The sequence below is a fragment of the Phaenicophaeus curvirostris genome, chromosome 2 (genome assembly GCF_032191515.1).
Source record: "Phaenicophaeus curvirostris isolate KB17595 chromosome 2, BPBGC_Pcur_1.0, whole genome shotgun sequence".
In the NCBI taxonomy this organism is placed as follows: domain Eukaryota; kingdom Metazoa; phylum Chordata; class Aves; order Cuculiformes; family Cuculidae; genus Phaenicophaeus; species Phaenicophaeus curvirostris.
This window is the reverse complement of record NC_091393.1, coordinates 89,421,360-89,441,401: the sequence shown is the minus strand read 5'-3', so window position 1 is coordinate 89,441,401 and position 20,042 is coordinate 89,421,360. Positions and strand designations below refer to the sequence as shown.

The following is a 20,042-nucleotide window of genomic DNA, read 5'->3' as shown; positions in this document are numbered from 1 at the left end:
CTTCTTCCTGATACATGGACATCTAACAAACCTAAAACAAGCAACCAAAATACCCACACCATGATGCCATATGCTAAGGACCTCTTTTGGCTCATGCAAACTGGAGTCATCAGTCTCTGGCACAGTGACTGTGCAGGGACACTGCTTGTGCAGCACATACACCACATTTGAAAGTTAATTTAAAAGGCTGGGGTACTTAACAGAGAAAGAATAAGAAGTAATACAGGTGAAAAGGTTGTTCAACTTTTTGTACAAATTATAAAAGAGTACCAATTGCAGACAGAAGTACTATCATGCTTTCTTAGCCTATATGTTATTATGATAGCATTTGCCATTAAAAAAAAAAACAAACTGAGAAAGTATCATAGTTAGAAAACTATTTTAGACAAAGTAAAGAAAGTGGAGAGAAAAAAATTAATAATCCCAACAGGAAAAAAAAAAAACAACAAAACAACCCACAATTTAAGTGAAACCTTTATTACAGAAACATGATAACAGTATCTCCTGAAAGGGATTGAAAACTAATGGAAAAAAAACTCCTGTGAGACGGGAAGCTTAAACAGTGCTAATCTAGTGATGACTTTCATAACACAGGAAGCAAGCATGCTACCAAAGAGATGACAAAACCAGAGATTATTTTAGGTGTTTATTTATTCTCAGATCTAGCTAAAAAGTGTGTTACAGGAACTCAAGTTAAGCACATCAGTCTTATCACTACAACTTCTTGTTTTAAAATAAAACCATAGCAATTGACTTTGCAAGTAATAACCCTCCTGGTTTAATACAACAGAACTTACTTTGCAACAAGTTGTCAAGAGTTACTGACCCCTTTCACACACTCACCTCTGGAAATGCAATTTCCTGTTACAAACTGATGCCCTGATCCTGCAAACCTCTACTCAAATGAACACTCTGGTTTGTTAAGCAGGGCTATAGGTGACAATAGCAGCCGTGGGACCGGTAAGCATAAGCCGGAGGTTTTGGGATACAGTGCTTACCAACTGGACTTCCTGCTTGGAGCTTACAGTGCCAAAGTAAATAATCATGATACCATATTGACAGATGTGTCAGAAGTATGAGGTATTAACTAGATTTACTACAATCTTGAATAACTGAGTTGTAATTTTCCACTCTCCTAGCACAAAACAATGATGCGAGGTGTGTTACAATGTCACTATGTACCCAAATGCAACACTTAACCTTTTGTATCCTAGAATCCATGTGGATTGTACTGGCTTCCCTTGCATAAGACTCTAAGCCCATTTGTCTAATTATGCTGGTCCAGAACTATCTCCAGGAAGAGGTGTGAATTTAACTTAACCAAGTCTCAATTACCTATACCTTATACTCTACTTGGTCAGGGGGCATAAAACACAATTGTCATTATTATGACATTATCATGTCCTAGCAGGACAAGGATAGAGTAATCAGTGCTCAGTCTTACCAGACATGGCAATTGGCCATTCTTTTGTTTTTCCTTGTAAAGTTCTCACTGTTCATGAGATAACACATCTACATTTAAACAAACTCAGTACACAAACTGCTTCCACATACTCAATGTCTTCCTCTTAAACTTCCAGTAGATCACCAGAGCCACCACTCATTGTCGTATTTCTTGAGTCAAGATGAGATGAAAGTATACAAATCACTGAAAATATAATATGAAAGATTTGACATGTAGTCTTTAAAGGCATATACAGACAAATACTGCAATAAAATACTGTAATTGAATCCAGTGTTTCAGTCTCCTAAATACAAAGGGATCTTTTCTTTGTCTGACACATTTCTAACTCCTGAGAGATATGAACTGCAGAGGTAACACAGCCATGTCTAGACATCACTTTTCCAATGCAAAACAACAGTTGTAGTGATAGGCAGCACACGGCGTCATTGTACATAGCCTGTAATAAAGCATATCACATTTAGGAAACTAGAGATTAATAGTTTTCATCAGTTGACAGAACTAGAAAAAAACAGGATAATTCAAGCTCTCCTCAGTCTCTTCTCCTAACAGGCAGAAGACTTAATGCACAAAGACTTAGTAAAACACTCAACACTGACAACATCACCCGGAACAGATTGCGTACTGTTTGGTGCAGTCCCTTCCGCTGCAAATAGCACTTGATACGCAGCACTATCAGTTTTTTACACTGATCGAATTCTTTTAGGTTTGACTCCTGCACACAAAGATCACCACACTTGCCAGTAAAATAACTTCACCAAGACAGCCGAGGAGAAAATCTACATGTAAGTCATCACACAAACAGTTCCTATCCATGCTGCTTTTCCATTAGGTGAATTTAGCACCTTGCTTAAAGCATGTTGTGAAGAGCAGGTCTGCTGATGTCTGATGAAACCTACTGTAAGAAACCTGGCGTACAAAGCATCCCCTGTAGCTACTGTGAAGCTAGCCTAGGCATCAACCCTCAAGACAGCCATAGCTAAGGCAGGAATATACATGGCCTATCAAATGTCCCAGGATAAAGCAAATTAACTGCCTATCAAAGTAGGGATACAAAGGTATGAAATACTGCAAAGAAGATCACTTTGTTCCTGAAAGCCTCAAAACATCACATGGCCAGACCTATTTACTTAAAGGTCTCTGGATTGGCTTTATACTACTGTCTTACCAGACTTTTTGCTAACAAAAGCGCATTAAATGCCCAAGCAAAACAAACAAACAAACAAAACAATGCAAACAACCCTGACTTTTTCCCAGGTTCAGTAACCCAGCTCATCTTCATCCTTAATAGAGCTGTGGAAAAATTACAATTGCTGGAGCTAATATCACATGGTTTTAATTTAAAAAACATTTTATAATTTTTCTCATTTCAAATGACTATGAAGACAGAGACCTATCTGTTTACAAAGTCAGAACCCTGTCTGTTATTCTGACAGAGACCCAGATTCTTCACAGAATGCTCCAGTGGACTGTCTTGTGTTATTTTAACAGGAGCCCCACAACAAAGCTACTATTCCTGAGAGATTAATACAGTAAAACATAGAGCTCATTATCTGGAAGCTGTTCCTGATAAACAATCTAGATTCTGCCTTAATCTTACAAAATTATTTTATTCACTGCATTCCAAAAGAGCCTTTTTCAACATGTAAGTTTTAAACATTATTTTGCTTTCATTCCCATATTTTAACTTCTGTAAAAGGTGTTCAACAAAACTTAATATGTTCTGCTCTCCAAGCTGTGGCCATAGTGCTCTCAGGCTGCAGCAAAAAGCCTTTTTAAGATATCCATGCACAAGTCCATTTTTTCATCCTAATAAACTACTGGAATAATTGAGGATATCCTTCCTTGTCACCGTCGTACCCTCCATCGCTCTGTTGGACTGCAACACACAATATGAAGAGACTGAGAAACGCATTTGCCTTGATTCCACCCCAAGTAAAAAATAAATTAAATTACATAATGAATCCACACTACTAACGAGAACAGAGAAAGCAAAATTAGGTGGTATTTAACAGCAGTCGGTGCCATCTGAAGTTAGCTGAATACCCCATTCATTTAACAGATTTACTTGCATGGAACTTACTGCATTATTGCAAGCTCACAGTCCTGCCACTCACAACTATTTCAGTGTGATACTCAGGGCAGGAGGTGCAAAATTTCACAGCTATTTACAGAGTTAGCAGTACTCCTCAAGGACACTGGACACAAAGCAAACAAAAGTTAAGCTACATGTTAGCAAACTTCTGTTGTAACGCAAGCTGAATATACAAAAGTAGGAAAGAAACCTTATATGACATCAACAGAAGTTGACACTACTGACTATAACAGAACAAAATGACTAAATGTCTGCAATGTGTGCCCACCCCTTGTCAGCTGTTTTGATAAATTAATCAGTGCATGGGTGACAATCTTCATACTTAAGTCAGGTTCTAAGAAAACTGTAAGAATATATCAGTATCTCTGAATAAACCCATTTGTACATCAGAAAAAGCAACTAGGCCATCATTAAGCAAGGTTTGATGTTTTCTAAAAGAACACCCTACCCATATTAATCATTTACCCTTTCAGCAGTGAAGAGTTATATGCAAATACACACGACAAAAGCTCAGAGCTGCTTTGTGAGCAACTGTTTTAGGTTACTACACCAGCAACAAAGAACAAGAAGAAAAGTTGAAGCAAAACTAACATACAGCAAGTAGAGAAGGCCTATCTCATCATCCAAGCTGCTGTGTTCTCCTTGAACATGCTTCCCTCCATTCCAGCTCCAGGGAAACGTTCATCACTTCATAAGGTCAGGTCCTGAGGTTCTATCAGTAATTTCCTTCCGAAACAACTGTCTCTTAATTACTGAACTGTAAATTTGCAGGAAATGTGCCTTCTTAAATTTGCATATTCAAATGCTCATGTTTATGACAATTTACCAATTAATTACAGAAACCAGAAAAACTTCTGAGAAATGAACCAGCTAAATATGAAGACAGCCTATGATGAAAGAAACCAAAATCCTCAGATACATGCCAGCTTTCCCAATGTACCATTTGCCTGTTGCGCAAAAGCATTTCTTCTCTTCTTCCTTAGATCATAATTCAAGACATGCATTATGTCTTTTGCTACTTGTAAAGCTCCCATCACATTCTACAATGCAGAAAGGAATTAAAAAACATTAAGTAGTAAATGACAACTAACTCTCCAGATGCAGCATTCTAATTATTTAAACAGTTTTCTCTACATAACACTAAACTGCATACCAAAAGCCCTAAAATACATTACAAGCAAAAATATATTTTATCTTTAAACAGTAGCTTTTATTTCCAGCTGTCAGAAAGAAAGTTAATAAAAAAAAACTGGAAGTGAAATTACTAGCAATGAACATATTATTATTTGGATGCTAAATGCTAACCTGCCTCAGAAATGCTCTTCTGTAATATTTTAGTTCTGTTTTATGAACAAGATGTCCTACTATGCACAAATGCATTTGGGGAACCGAGCTACCAAGAGGAATGTTGGATACATGGAAGAAAACTTGCCAGAAAAACCTGTCATTGCCTTCCTCTGTTCTCAGAAAAAATCACAACAAAGTGAGCAGCAGCACATAAGTATCAATACTGTGACTTAGCTTCCTCTGCTACCACAGATTCCCACAACACAGTCTTGGCAAAGGTGCAAGGAATCACAGGACCTTTACTCAAATATATCTACATGAGCTGTTTTATTCACAAGCAGAAACTTGCCTTGTCCACACTCCTTTCTGAGTGCTGAAGCTCTGTCAATATTTCTGTCTACCAGCAAAATACCACATCAGCCATCCCCTTAAATTAGCAGCCAACTTCTTTATCTGGTAAGCTGACCAAAGCATGTTCCTAAACAGATTGGCTCTTCACAACACTGTGAAGAATGTAAATAGACACCAGTCCTACTTAGTAGCTCTTCAAGTATGCCAACCAAGAAAAGAAATAATAACAACTATGATCATTTCATATGCCTGCTTTCCAGGACCTTTGAAATAAATTCCCATCACCCCCAAAGCTCATCAGGATGCTTCCTGCCTGAGGCAGGTCTGATAACATTGAGCAATTCAGAAAGCTTTTAGGGGAGAAGTCAGATTTTCTCAGAAATGTCTCTTCCATATTTGGGGTAGGACTTTCAAGGCCTGCTGCCACTGATGGCACCAGAAAGCATCCCTCTCCTCTCCCTAGGTAAACAACAGGCACAAAGTTTTCTGCAGAAATTCCTTTACATGTTCTCATCTTTAAAGCCCCTGAGATAAGCACTGCATATCACATACTCAGAAAATGCTGTGTTTCCACTAACAACAGGATACAACACACCAAAGTGCTGTGGGAAGGTCTGGAAATGAAAATGGCAAGTAGCAGTAGACATCAAAAATGGGATCTGGCTTCCATTAGTTGAATCTCTGACTGGCAAAGTCCCGTGATTTTGCCCAGACTTGTCCAAAAACCTAGCTTAATTATCATCATCAATAAAAAGCTAAAGGCATTTTATCTCCAAGGTAGTGAATGCCTCCTCTCAAAAGAGGGAGTTCCATGATAAGAGCTAATCTAAAAAACCTGAGGAATGCAAACTATTTTCTAAGTTGTAAAAACAAGAAAGAATTGCACAAACACAAGTTAAAACAACTGCTGGTAACCTCACACTTCTCCTTCACAGCCAACCCCTCCTGGGTTAAGGCCCTAGCCAGTGTCCTTTGGGCAGCTACGCTTTGAATGAGCCCAGTGTTCAAAGGATGAAGCCTCAAGAGAGGGCAATACTCGTATGCATCTTCACAAATGCAGGCCTTCCCATTAACCTTATTTGCCAAGTTCAGTAAAGCAGTGCAAGACTACTTTCAAAGCAGCTTCAGCCTTTTCAATGGGGAAGTCAGAAAACCAGTCCACATTTTATTTTGTAGATAGCTGGCAGACAGAGAGCTCATTCAGACCACTTAAAAGTTAGAAAAGGCTTCACTTTATATACTTCCAGTTATAGTATAGTTTTCTGAAACTGCTACAGACAAAGCTTAACTGTGCTATACCCTACATACACTAATCTGTTAACATGAGGTGTTCATTATTAGATCAGTCACGGTGCCTGCTACTAAATCAATTTTTCCCCCCAGTTTCTTTTCTGTAACAGGTTAACGTTAACTGTCTATAGATGCACAAGAATTCCATGGTGTTGGTACACTATTGTTTTGACAATATTTTCTTTAAAAGACCCTCTAAGCTGCAGAAGATCTAGTTACATCCAGAAATGGTAAGTAGCCCATCTATTTGTCAGTCAGACACACAACTGCCACTCTTACAGAATTCAAAAATATTTATATTAACTACATAAATTACAATATATTTCTTGCCCATTAAAACACATACTAGAAATCACTGATCATTCTAATCAAATTGACTAATCATACACACCAATGCTAACTGCCTTTTAATGAAGCCAAACCACCATTTCTGTTCTTCTCTATGCCAAATCAGGCTGCAGCAAAGCATGCCTCACTAAGTTAAAACAACTTTATTGTGTTAAAGAGCTGAAGTCCAAACAATACTTGCTATGAAGCCTGAGCATACCTTAAAGAAAAATTTTTCGATTCCACCTGCATTAATATTTAATTGAAGACACCATGCTGCACAGTACAATAGAGAAATTAAATTGCAATAGTAGCTCAAAACATCAGCCAGATACCCCGTTTCTAACAGCAGCTTACCCTATGTCCTCCAGAAGAAAACATATGACACTAATAGCATGATTGTCCTAAGGCAAATTTCTTAATCCCCATCAGACACTGTTGATTTATGCCATAGAGGATCACAGTTAACATCCCTTTGTCTGTACCTGTGACTGTTCTTTCTGATCTTAGGAACGGTTCACTCTTCTTTTTCATCCTACCAGGGTCTTGGTTTATATGCTCTTCTTTGGCAATAAGTATTACAATTACTCATATTTTTTTAATGAACAGTGATTTAGGAATATTATATACATTGCCTTTCAAACTACTCCCTATAACTAGCCATTGTATCAAAGGGTAATGGAGTTATTACGGCCAAACATTATTCTGCACATGTATATCCTACCTCCTCTAACTGACCCCCTTGAAACAAAGTTACACTAATATTTTTGGTTCAACTTCATATGAGTATTTTCCAACCTATCTTCTTTGATAGGTCACAAACTGATTATTCCACATGACATTGAGCACCAGTTCAATAATGTCCCTCGTGTTATTAACACAGTATTGCACAACAGCTGTGGTATTTTTTTCTGCCCGATGTTAAGCATTAAGGAGGTGCACAAGTTGAAATAAAGCATTGCTGAAATCCTCCTCCCCACCTTAACAGTCAATTTACAATCCAGTAACATTAGGGAGTAATTTGATTGTTCCCTCTAACGTGCATATTCTTGAATTTATCAACATCATCTGCTATGCTTCCCTTTTACCCAACTTTCTTGGATTCCCTTTACAATTTCTAAGCCTTCTTCAGTCTTGCCTAATCCAAATACTTTTGCATCATTAGCAAGTTTTGGCACACCATCATTCATTTAGTTTATTAGATCATCAACATACACCTTCACCACCCTTTTTTCAGAGATGTTTCTACATCACATGGTAACTTAAGGTTTACATAGTTACTGACAAAAAAAAAAGTATTCTTAGTCAGAAGAAAAAAAATACACTTTTGAGAAATAGAAAAGAGACTTGCAGTTTCCAAAAGATTTGCTTGGTGTTGAGCAAAGCTCGGTATCTAAATTCTTCATGCGAGCAGAACACAAGATTGTCACAATGGCTACAGTGCATCAGACAGGGACAGTAGGTCAGTGTTCTCTTCTTCCCAGGACATCATCCATCCAATATGTGACATATCTGACTCCCCCTAGAAAAATCTTTTGTCTAGAAAATCTTCACGTTAGCTAAATCTATGCTTAGTTAGTGCTAAGTTTATGGTCTTTGAGGTATTTTCAGGAGTTGTTCATACATAGTTGACTATAATACATACACCTGCTTAATAGTGCAGCAATGACAGAGAGGAAAATACATTCTAAACCAAATATGTATGCTCCTTCTATGTGCTTTGTGCTGCATCATAGTTTTGCGTCCTTAATTCCAGATAGCACTTTTAGCATTGATTTGCTGACCTTGAGAAACACTCTAAAGAGCAATCTTAAAGCCTTCTTTACTTTCCTCTGCATCTAAAGCAAAAAATACCAATCAATGTTCAGAAGGCAAGGAGTTGCATTTACACAGTTACATTATCTTTATTTCACCACAGTCTAACCTTGCTAATTCACTAAAACTGAGTCAAATTCCATTATATTATGCACAGACATTGAAAGTCAAAGACAATGAAATTAAAATGCTCCTAATACTCCAAACCTTCACATGAAGTAATACTTGAATTCAGTGAGTTTGCTTTAAAAATTTATTCCATTATAAACTAACAAGTGAAAAACAACAGATTTAGCTAGTGAAAATAATTTTCATTCATTCAAAAGAAAAATAGCTCAAACTATGCTATTTCAAGGGAATCAGTTAAAGCAATACTGAGATTTCTTGCCTACCAAAGCATCAACTGTGAACAAACAGATTAAAATTACCTAAAGGTTTATTTAAGCAGAAGAGATGCAAGCAAAGGAAAAGGGTAGTGTGTACACATTTAACACAGAAAGCCAAATCTGACTTTAATCTAAAAAATAATAATAATGTCATTAACAATTTTGATTCCTCATATATTTAAGACAAGCTGTACCTTTAAGCTTTAAAAAGCTTACAGGAAGCTCAAATTTTGTGTACTGGTTGCTTATTGTTACAAAACTATGCAGACATTTTGATCATAAGCTCCACTTTGTCAGTTAACTTTACAGTAAAATAAAAAAACAAACTATCCCCAAAGACCAGAGAGTTAAGCCAAATACTCACACAAGACAGGAAAAAAAAAAAAAAAAAGAAAATAACCACCCCAATAATGCACACAACCCAAAAATAAAGATGTAATGTTACTGCCTCAAAATCACACTATTTCACAAAAGAGATGAAGACCACATCATATAAACCTCTATAACCTGACAATGTCAGCTTTTGGACACACGGACATTCAACTCTTTGATCCTTTCCAGAGTCCTCCTCACTCCCTCTGACAACCAAGAGGAAAGAGGAAAGTGGAAGAGTCATGGACTGCAGTTCCTGCTCCCAGGTCTACTTCCACATTCGTGAGGAACCCTGCTCCTTCAGTGCGTGATACATCTCCTCATAGATCACCTCTTCAGCTCCAAGTGCACAGCAAACCAGAATGCCTTAAGCAGAAGATGGGCACCCATATAGGACAGGTTACACTCTGGACAGACTGGATCCAACCCAAATAGAGGAAGATACCAGTACCCACTGAGTTCTGTGGTCTCCTGCAATATGCGCAGAAGGATAAGGTTAGACATCATGCTTCTGTCATGATCTAGGACTTCAGGACAGGTGTGTTTACCTCAGTTTCTTTAGGATCTAGCCTTTAATTTTATTTATTTATAATATATTTTTAAAACAATCTAGGGGGTGGAGTCAGCAGCTTTCACAGAGTCTCTAAACAGAGAACCAGTAGATTTAAAATATGGACACAGACCTCCTCACATAAAGAATCTTGTGCACAGACAGACTCCTCACAGGAGGAACGTCTACTGGGTAATGGTTTGCTTTCAAAGATCAGGAGCTGTTCCAGTTGAACTCCATGAAGTACAATAATAGGTCAAGGCATGCTGCACTTCACAGTGGACTTGGACTCAGACATGAAAAAGACTTTTATGGCATCTGCTCAGCATAAAAATTAAGCCTTTATTGAAATCTTCTTGTAATTGGGCTGGATACACATGCACAAATATATTGCATAGTAAGCATTATAGCCTGGCTCCTGCAAAGACTTGTATACAAGTTTATTATTATGTATATAAAAGAGATTCCGTGGTTTCAAAAGCACTATTCATGAATGCGAATTTAAGCACATGGGTGGGTCTTTGCAGGACTAGGGCCTGTACACTACTGAGCAGCACTGGCTGCTAGAAACTTTTTACTTTTTGTATACTACCAGCAGCTTATAAACCCCCCTCAGCTGAGTAATCCTGCAACAGAGTAACCCTGCTTCTGGCTTAGGAGTTGTAGTACACTTTTCACACTGCATACACCTATGCTAAACTTAAATCCAGATTAAAATGAGCTACTTAAACAACATTTAAACACATCTTCACCAGATATGAGGAGCAACAGAATGAAAAGCAGTCCCTTCTGCTGTAGTGGTACCAAACAAAAAAAAAAAAAAAAAGAAAAAAAGAAAACATACAGTTACCACAAGTGTGTAGGCAACTTCTTTATATATATATATATATAAAAATTACTTTCTCCAAGACTGGAGGAGCCACAGGCAGCCAAAACAATTTGCTAAGTGCACAACAGCACATGTATTTCCTGGAAGGCCGTTCTATACCTAAGTTAGGATAATTGACTTACAGGCTTCTGCTGGACAAGAACAACCAGAAGAAAGCTCGGTCATTGGTACTAACATTGGTTGCAAGTTAACCTTCATGACCAACACTCTATCAAAGCTACTTCTGCTACTAATACAGAAACATTTAAAACTGTTAAGTATAATGTACACACAAAAGCTCACTTTGCTCAGTACAGAGATGGGTCCTGCAGTCCTTTCTCTGGCCTTGATCTGTACCACTAGATCCTTTTAGGTTGCATCGAGTCAGTTGCACTTTCAAGCTTCTCGCGCACAAATGCAGTGGCAGAACTGATGGCCACAAGCTCTGCCACAGATTTTGGGGCCTATCTTTTAGCTGACGGGCTGTGCTTCAAACTGTAAGTTTGTAAAGCTCCCAACTTATCTATCATGACCCATTAGATACACACAAGTGCCCTCTGCCTGTAACTCCAACACAGTCTCCTAAAGAAATTAAAAAAAAAAAAATAGTTCAAGAAACTACTGCCAATAACAGGGCAGGGCCTAAAGCTTATTTGCATTACTATCATATCAACACATGCTTTATTTTACACCATATAACAAGTACTAGATGTCAGCTGCAGAACCCCCCTAAGGGCAAGAGCAAAAGCTGTATGATTTGTATTTTGTCACTCATATTTGATAGGACCTTCTTGGCTGGATAACCACAGAGCAGTCCCTGCTGGCACTGCCTCCCTTCTCCCCCCTAAAAAAACTGACTACCTTCTCTCATAACATGGAGGTTGGCAGGTGGTGACTTGTGTGATTTGGGGGGAGCCATTTTACACATATATTTTTTCCAAACACTAAAGAACTTCAACACTAAAGAACTTCAACACTAAAGAACTTCAACACTAAAGAACTTCAACACTAAAGAACTTCAACACTAAAGAACTTCAACACTAAAGAACTTCAACGCGTTGTTTTGGAATAACCAAACACAGTAGTGATTATCTACATAAAGCTTCAAGAAAAACAAACAAACAAAAAAACAAAAAAAACCAAAAAAAACAACCCAAAAACCCCCAAACTGGCTTCTAGCAGAAGTACTTCTTTCAGCTACGTTTCAGGATGCATGCCAAAAAATCCCAGAAAACTTTCTGTGCAACAACATATCGACTGAGCCTTTACCGGTCAGTGTTTGTTCCCACCTTGTTAAAGCTACAAACAGCCAAAGAGATGCTCGTAATGGCAACATATGATTATTTTATGCAAACCGAAGATAAAACGTTCTCGATAGGAAAGCTGCGGCACGCATCACATCCACATAGCGCACATACATTATGCAACGCTCGCCCCCGATACACTCGAGCTCTTAGAACCGCATCGCCTTTGCCCCATCAGGAGCGAGGGCAGATGTCACCCTCCCCGCCTCGCCGCCTAACCCGGCGCTCACGCATCTGCCGGAGCCGAGCGGCCCGTCGAGGCTCGACCGTAACTAACAAAGAAGAAGGTGAAGCCCTCCTGGGCGGGGAGGGAGGCGAACACGGGCACGCAAACGCGAGCAGCCCCGCGCAGCGCCCTGCCCGCTCCTCTCGCTCTACGCAAACGCCGCGTTATCTGGGCGCCCGGCAGATTAAAACTCGCGGGCTCGTCCGGGGCTCGTTTTGTTTTATGGCAGGTCTGGCGTTTGCTGCCCAACCTGAGCCACGCTCTGCGGCTTCCCCGCAGCACGGAGCCAGCGGCGCAAACTCGCGTCCTTCCAAAGTCGGCAGCCCAAAACTCCAGCGAACTCCTTACCTGCTGGGGCTGGGGCGGCGGCTCCGGCTTTGTGCGCTCCCGGGGCGGGAGAAGGGGAGCGGGGGAGGGAGCGCCGGGAAGGAGGAGAGCCTGCTGCCGCCGCTCCGGCCACCGCGGGGAACTCCGGCGGGGCGGCCGGGGCCGCCCTGAGCTCCTGCTGCCGCCCGCGGGGTGCGGGAAGGAGGGAGGCAGGGATGGAGGGAGGGGACTGGTGTCCCGCGGGGGCGAGCGGGGCCGGCGGGCGGGCGAGCGAAGCCGGAGGCGGCGGGGCCGGGCTGGGGCGGCGCGGGGAGTCACAGCCCAGGAATGCCAGGAATGCGGGGCGGCCGCTGCGGCCGCGGGGCCCGGAGACGTCGGGGACGCCACTTGGGTTTTCTTTTCTTTTCTTTCCTTTTTCTTTTCGTTCTTTCTTTTTTCTTTTTTCTTTTCCTCTTTTTTTTTTTTTTTTTAAACCTATTCTCCCTCCGGCTCCCTTCCCTAAGGAAGGAGGAGGGCTGAAACCCACCCCGCGGAGGAGGGAAAAGGAGGAAGAGGAGGGCACAGGCTCCTGCCAATCGGGGCGGGTGCCGGCTGCGGCTCTCTCCAGGGGGGCAGAGCTGCTGGGAGTGGGGCGCCTCGCTCTTCTCTTCTCTCCTGTCCCGTCCCCTCCCGCTGCGGGAATCCGGCCCCCGGCGGCAGCCCCGGAGGACTCGGAGTGGGAAAGGGCGAGTGGGGAGCGGCGCTAAGGCGAGCTTTGCACCCGCGGGCCTTGGAGCTCCTGCGCTCCCCCTTCCTGTAGGTAGGCAGGGTGCCATCCTGCTTCCCTCTTGCCCCTCTTCTGTCCTTCCAGAACTCCCTCTTCATCTCCCCCAGGCTTGCGTTACAGCATCCTTACTTCTGCCCTCCCTTATCTTCGCTCTTCCTGGTTTTCCCATTCAAGCCCTTTTCGTCTCCCACTTATTGTGTGACCCTCACTTCTAGAAGGTCCCTGTAACCGGCTGCTCCACCTGCACAGAGGGCTGCTGAAGGAGTTGTGATGGAGTTACAGTCTTGGGTTACAGCATCCTTTCTTCTGCCCTCCCTGCCTTCACTCTCCCTAGTTTTCCCATTTCAGCCCTTTCTGTCTCTCACTTCTAGAAGGTCCTTATCCCTGATCCTCCAGCTGCGCAGAGGGCTGCTGCAGGAGTTGTGATGGGGAAACACCCGCACTGCAGCCGTCATGCACATGCCTTGCTGGAAAGCAAGCAGGAGAAAACCTGAAGTTTTTTGAAACGTGGCAGTTGATTACTATATGAAATGCTCAGGATGCCTGGTGCTTTGCAGATGTGGGAAAGCTCTTTGATATCTACTGTAAGAAAGAGAAGGGGCAGAGAGGCCTGGAGTACTGTCAGGAAGGCTGGGGCTGTGAAGAGTTGTTGAATGGATCACACCAGACCAAGCAGGCTTAAGAATGGTATGAGTGTTAGAAGTGATGTGTAGATGCTCTTGCCTCTCATAGCTGATGGCCAGTTTGCAAAAATATTTTTGCTTTGGACTATTATTTATTTAAAATTACCGACATTCTGAAAAGTACGTGCAAGTATATCTGGTACCAGTGGGCACCTGCAGAAATGTCTGAGGGAGGCATCCCTCTAAAACTGCGACACCAGAACGTAAGGACTCTTACAAACAGGGCAATTCATACAAAATAAATGAGAACTGATACTGAGTTTTGAGTTGCCGTGCTTTTTTTGCTATTTGTACACCTTACTGAAAGAGTATGTGAGCAGATTTGTTGGAGTCAGGATTTGTCAGATTAATAATGGTAAAAGGATTAGGAGCTGAGAGAGGGAGAAATAGCAGATTCCTGATTTTTGATAGATAGTAGTTGCATTTTAAAACTGCACATGGAATCACAGGCCTATGCCTTACCTCTGGCATAACAAGATCACAATTATGTTTTGCAAGGAAAGTCCTTTTCATCTGAGACTTTAAAACATTTTTGCGAACACCACACCTTAATGAAGTAAGTAATTATCCCCATTTTACACATAGCTACACTGAGGCACTAAGAAGTGATACCATTTAAGATTCTAGCTTGAATTATTCTCAACCACGTGTAGATACAGAACTCTGAGTAACTATCTGAAAGAAACAACAGATGTCAGAATGAGATGATAGGATGGATATCTGCGCTCTGAATTTATACAGTTCAACTTCATGCCAGAAAACTTTCTCCTACTGAGTGAAAAGTTGCACGTGAGGGTAGCGTGCTTCAAAACAAGGGTTTAAATTGTTTAGTTTCTGTCACATTCTCTCCATGCTGGGGCAGGTGTCAGGTTGTTGGTTTTAAGACAATAAATATTGTCTTTTGCATTGTGCCTCAAGATAGTGTGCTGGCTACCTTAAGTCTTTTAGTTGGTTTGCTGCTGGTCACTTTCACTTTTGGAGATCTCTAATTGACTTTCAGACACTGTATCAGCAGGTGCTTTGGAAATACCAAGCTTCCCAGAGAATATATGTAGAGAAGACTCTACAAAGAGTCTTCCACAAGGAAGTCTGTTGTGCTGGTACTACTGCTGCTTTCTAAGACCATTGAAATCTGGAATCTTTGTTCCCCAAGAGCTGCCAGGAGTATACAACCCTGGGATTAGGCCCAAAAGTCCCTACTTGGGAGTGGTTTCATAAGATGCTAAAACTAGACTAGAGGTTCCTCACACTGTTTCAAAAAAGTGATGTTAAAATTATACAAATAATTGATCTCATTCCAAACCCGCTGCTGGTTCAAATTTGTCCAGAAAACCGTGATGGTCAATCTTCTGTCAACCATGTGCAGGCTGGAGTAGGTATTATCTTTCTATGTTGCTAAAAATGATGATACAGCATTTTTTTTCTGAAAAGGTGATAACTCTGAATTATACTTAGAGACTTCATTGACTTGCTGTAGTGATTTATGGAATTTACCTACAAAATATTTCCTCTGCTCTGGTACAAGTTAATTTTTATTCTAGTTCCTTCTAAAGTTTCATCAGGATTACTGTATGAAGATGCTCTACAAAATAGTAGATAGGAAACAGCTTACTGACATAGGACTATATCTCAATTACCTTAGCTACCAGTCTTTGGTCTGAATTTGGACATGTAGCAGCACATCCCCGTGTCTTAGTTTTCTTCTCTGACAACTGGGATACTGATAGCAATCTTAAGAAAGTGTTTTTTGATTTGCAGATGAAAGCACTGTATAGGAGAGAGATACAATTTTTTCTTTTTCTTAATCGTGGATTTGACAGGCCTGGATGTTGTCTCAAAACCCTTGTGAAAATAAAAGCCCAATAACATTCAGCTTGACCAAACAGTTAACTATCAGCAGAGGAAAACTGATTTTATCTGGGTCAAGATACAGTAGACACTCATAATGTCAATGTTAAATGAAGCTATGTGCAATGAACTTTGAAGTGTCTTCGCACCTTGCTAGCTTAATCTATATTAAACATATTTTGAATGTGTTTTAACCGAGGCTAAAGTAATTCTAGAGTCTTGTTAGAGCATGGAAAAATCTCAGTCCTTGCTGGCTGGTGAAACCATGTCATAACCTGTTTCATATAAAACTGTCTTTAAACTGTGCTTAAGCAACAGCTGGTGGTTTCTCCTGTGAACAGTAGATGATGTTTAATTAGCCTTACAGTCATCTACATTACAATCAAATCAAAGAATGCAGTTGCAACACATTCCTGATTTGTATTGTAAATGTGACCCTAACTGTGTTCCTAAAATCTCTGTCATGTGCTACAGCTGGGTACACTGACCTGATTGGAACGTAAGCAGAAACTTAGTGCACTAGCAGGAATTCCCATTCTTACAATCATATTCATCCATTATAAATTGATATTTTAAAAGTCTGAAGCTTACCACAAGCAAAAAAAGGCTTACCTCTCTAGTATTCTGTGCTCTCATTAATTATTCCATTTAATAATGCTTCTCAAAATCATCTCTTAGAACAAGAATTTGGATTACACAATCTTGGAAAACAAACCTGTTGCCACCAAGCATGAGCTAACATGTTATAGTACTCTAGTGCTTATCACAAGTAAGTCAGTCAGCACCCAGCTTTGTAGACCAGAAAAAGTCTTGGTTGATTATCTGTGCAAATAAACTATGCTGCTTTGAATATTCTAGTTTGCTTGGAGTTGTATTCTGCCTGAGGACTTACTTAATACCTGTGCTTCTTTTCAACTCCTCAGTAAGAGTGGTAAAATGAAAAACTGTTTAGCATGTGAGTGAAGTAGTAAACTTTTTATTCCATGGTTTTAAGTACTCCAAATGGGATTTAGATGAGCAATATACCTTTCTATGCAACTCTTACTGTTGTCCAAACTGGAATGGTCCAATGACAGAATTAATAACATTTTTCCATTTTGTATGGATTAACAATGTCAGTACATTTAAATGTATCATTTAGCATTGTCATTAGATCTTCAGTTTTCTGAAAACAATGGTCTCCCAAGCAAAAAAGCTCACTAGCTTTTAATAGAAGTTAATTTAGCTAATTTAACAGCATCCCTAGAAGTTCACATACATCACTGATTTGTAGATATTTTTATGGCTGTTTTAGGACTTTCTGAAATTAAAAGTGACGGGTGCTGGAAAAGTATAAAAACTCACCTAGATGTATCTCAGCTTTTTGAAGCCTGTGTATTCTTTCTAATAGAGCCCTGTTTCTCATTCTCACTTTTGGTCAAAATTAACTCCAAGTAAGCTTCCTGTTAGAGTAATTTGGGAATGCTGAGAGGTATATTTAAGTATTGATTATTTTCTATGCTGACTATCATTTGTATGATAAGGTAAATACCCTGGAAAGATTTAAAGCACACACAAGCATTTTCTTGGAAAGGACTAATACAAAAATGGTAAGAGAAATGCCAACAAAACTGTTGGAATTTAGACTTGGAAGAGGTGACAAAGTCAAATGATAACCAGAGTCATTAAGATGTAGAATGCAGTTGTTTCTTGAATATTTACTTGTTTTCCTTGCATATTTACTTATTCTGTTGAATCATTTCATTTTGCAGTTCATAAACTATGGCTGTTTGAGATGAGTTTCCCACTGCAATTAGTTGGGTGGCTGAAAACTCGCCCTAGAACTTGCCTGTAAAAATGGCAGAAGTAATGTTGAGGTGGTTATGATGTGTTTAAGATAAGAAGGTATACTTTTGCCTTACCTGTTCAACCTTTTAACAGAAAAACTTTGTAAGATTTCAGATACAACATTAAGATAGGCTAAGAAGGCATTTGATTTATGTGTAATGAATGGTGTAAGTGATTTTCTTAATTATTTCACTGACTGATAAAAGGTTTGACCAGTAGATGAACGCAGTAAGAAGCAAGTATAGATTCTTAGATAATGCCCATATCAAAGTATTTTATACATATATATATATGACATAACAAAAGAGAAACAAAAGTATGACCTCAGGTCTTTAGTGTACATAGCTCATAAGAATGGGATGTTCAAACAGAGATTAGGCATAGCAATGGCAACCATGATAAATGATCAAGAACTTAGAAGAACAGAGAGGTCAACAAAAAAGCAAAACTTAAACGGCAATCATGCAGATAATGGCCACATACCACTGTGAGAGCTGGCCTTTGAGGCAAAGAGAAATTAAAAAGAAAGAGCTAGAGATGATTGAAGGAGGAAAGTAAGCCAAAGCAAAAATAGATCTAGAGAGTCCTTACAAGAGAAAGAGGTAACATCAGTGGTTGCCGCCTGCAAGCCCTATATAAAATAAAAATTGGCAGAAGATGGAAAGAGACAGAGGTGGCTATGAAAGGTATATCTCTTTTAATTTATATGTAGTGCACTTATTTCTTAACCACTGTTCTCTCTTGCTTGGAAGGAATGATACTCAGAGTAGATATACCTGTGTACAGTTAAGAATACAGTCCTAACAAAAATAGGGCCAAAGGAACTGCAAGCTATGGACCTATGAAAATCATGGAGGAGTTCTCACCTTACCCAATGTCCCCTGAAACCTGATTACACTTCACCTATAAGATACAACGGTATTTGATAGTATCATGATTATTTTTTTTTTTGTTAAAATATGCAGTGTGAAAGATTTGCTTGGTATTGCCATTTCTAGCTTACAAGAGAACTATAATAAGAGGGAACTTAACATTAAGAAGAAAAATAGTTCCAATCTTATTTGCAGCTCAGTAACTTGTAATTTGAAGCACAAGACAATATAGACTTGATGTGTCATACCATAATGTAATTGCTGTAATTATTTATCATTTTCTTTACTGCACAGTAGTTCTTTAAGTGTTATGCTAATAGCTGTATTCACAATGTTTAAAAATAATGTTTTTAGAACATTAGGAGGAAAGACATAAATACCTTTTTCACTACTGTAATCATTGCTAACAGGTGCAATTCCATTCACAGCCATTCACAATTCCTTAGGTCAAAATAGTATGTGCACACTTAAATAACAAACATTTTTTGTGTGTTTGCTTTCTTCCTCCACCCTTCTAATGTACTAACAAGCGATAAACAACCAACAACCCCTCCTTATTTTCAATTCTTTACATTGTTATATAGTTTTACTGTTTGTGGTAATATGCCTATCAGTGTAACTGCTCAGCATCTTTAAATTCAGAGGTTAACTATTAAAAATCACAATAATGCTGCAATGCATGCAAAGGTCAGAGAATATTTTCCTGTGATGAAAATTATTCAGAATAATTTCACTTAGTATGTAAAAGACACTTGAAGGAAAGCAGAACCTGCAAGACAGTTTTACCCTTGTAAAACACAGAAGTTCTAAACCACGCGAATGTGTTTACTGTACGAAGGTTTGTTACTATCATTAATGATAGATAGGTGTTAGGGATTAGAGCATGGGGACTTAGGGTCTTGTTACATAAAATTTTAACAATTTTAACTGATCTAAGCTGGTGTAACCACTCTTCCCAGCATATCCCCATTCCATCTGCTGAGCTGGGTCATGCGTTTATCTGACCTGCAGTACAGCAGTTTTGAAACCCAAGCTGTATACAACCTGATGTTACCAGAAAGGTCTTTGCCTAGTATAACACCAATTACCAGCTTAATTCTTTCACCTGGCAATTCAGATCAGCACCAAAATTCTCATAAGGGAGCAGTGGCAGTGTGCAGGTGGGGGATAGGAGGAAGGGTGAGAATGTGGTAACATTGCCTTGAGGTGTTTTAAACTGCTATGGAGCCACACCCGTGGGTTCCTGTCCAGCACCTGCATATGATTCACTGTGTCACCTCAGAGAAAGCCAGATAACCTCAGTCACCTCAGTCCTAGGAGATCTACCCACTCATGTTTAGTAGGCTATACTAGACAATGTAGTCATTAAACAGCACAGCAGCTGCA

General features: G+C 39.8%; 1 protein-coding gene across 1 annotated transcript in view; it reads right to left on the bottom strand.

Moving 5' to 3' along the window:
- PTPN14 (protein tyrosine phosphatase non-receptor type 14) overlaps positions 1–13,100 on the bottom strand; it is a 124,756-nt gene extending 111,656 nt beyond the window's left edge. Inside the window, exon 1 of the mRNA XM_069852812.1 lies at positions 12,682–13,100. The gene's annotated coding sequence lies outside the window, so the exon portion shown is untranslated. The remainder of the gene's footprint in view (positions 1–12,681) is intronic.
- Positions 13,101–20,042: the final 6,942 nt, after the last annotated feature.